The sequence below is a fragment of the Trifolium pratense genome, unplaced genomic scaffold, assembly GCF_020283565.1.
Source record: "Trifolium pratense cultivar HEN17-A07 unplaced genomic scaffold, ARS_RC_1.1 scaffold_69, whole genome shotgun sequence".
NCBI lineage: Eukaryota > Viridiplantae > Streptophyta > Magnoliopsida > Fabales > Fabaceae > Trifolium > Trifolium pratense.
In genome coordinates this window covers 20,001-21,513 of record NW_025721052.1, presented here as the reverse complement: position 1 = coordinate 21,513, position 1,513 = coordinate 20,001, and positions in this window count along the sequence as shown.

The window sequence follows — 1,513 nt, the reverse complement described above, 5'->3', positions numbered from 1 at the left end:
GTACCGTGGCATGACCGTGGCCAAGTAATAAAGATCAAATTCCATGCCTATGCCAAGTTGGACCAAGGCCCCGTCTCGTTTTGCTATAAGCAAGGGCGTGGCAAGGCACGCGGGGGGCCAAAAAATCAAAGTGCTCCGAAAATATTTTTCCACTTTCCAGTCCACTTATACATATTATGTGCAGTGTGCACACAAGACACCTTCCCAAAATTCGACTTATATGAGGCGTTTTACGTCAAATCCGCCTATTTTCGGCGTTTCGGCCGAAAAATCAAAATAAATCGAAACTTCCTCGGAATGCTTAGCGACTTTCCAGTCCACTTATACATATTGTGTGCAGTGTGCACACAAGACACCTTCCCAAAATTCGACTTATATGAGGCGTTTTACGTCAAATCCGCCTATTTTCGGCGTTTCGGCCGAAAAATCAAAATAAATCGAAAATTCCTCGGAATGCTTAGCCACTTTCCAGTCCACTTATACATATTGTGTGGAGTGTGCACACAAGACACCGTCTCAAAATTCGACTTCTAGGCGGCGTTTTACGTCAAATCCGCCTTTTTTCGAGTTTTCGGCCAAAAAATCAAACTCAATCGAAACTTCGTCGGATCGCTTAGCCACTTTCCAGTCCACTTATACTTATTGTGTGGGGTGTGCACAAAAAAAACGAAGTCAAAATTCGACTTCTAGGTTGTTTTTTACGTGGTATCCGCCCTTTGCGAAGTTTCGGCCGAAAAATTCGTAATTAATTCATCCGACATCGGAATATTACGATTCTTTCGTGGTTTTGCTTGTTTTAATGTCCCTAACAACCATAAAAAAATTCAAAAAAAAATTCGTCTTCTAGGTCCACTTTTAAGCACTTTTAAAAACTTATGGATACAGGGAAAAAAGTGCACTTTTTCTACAAAACTGAAAATGGCCTTCCAGTCATATATAGGGGGAGGGTGGGTGTGGGGGTAGGCTCGGCAGGCACGGGGCGCGCCTATGGGCACAGCAGGCAAGCAAAAACTACGTCTTAACGTGTTTTCCCCTGCAATTTCGTTGCTCTTTTCATCATTTCAATCAAATTCATGGACATTCTTGATGGAATTCGATCAAAAAATTGAAATTTGGATGAATTTGTGAGGAAATTGGTGATGATCATGCTGTTCTTGGCTTGGGCAGGCCTTGGCTGGCATTGGGCATGGTAAGCACGTATTTGTGCATAACTCCCACCCTCGTGGGTGGGATTGCCTGGCTTTTGCTTGGCAATAAGGTTGTTGCTGTCCCGACTCGGTGACCCTCTCGTGGGAATGCATGGGCTTGCCGTGCTTTTGCTTGTGGCAAGAAAATTGTGCCAATGTTGCTACTCGGTAAACTGTTCTTGGTGATGATCATGCTGTTCTTGGCTTGGGCAGGCCTTGGCTTGCATTGGGCATGGATAGCATGGTAAGCACGTATTTGTGCATAGCTCCCACCCTCGTGGGTGGGATTGCCTGGCTTTTGCTTGGCAATAAGGTTGTTGTTGTCC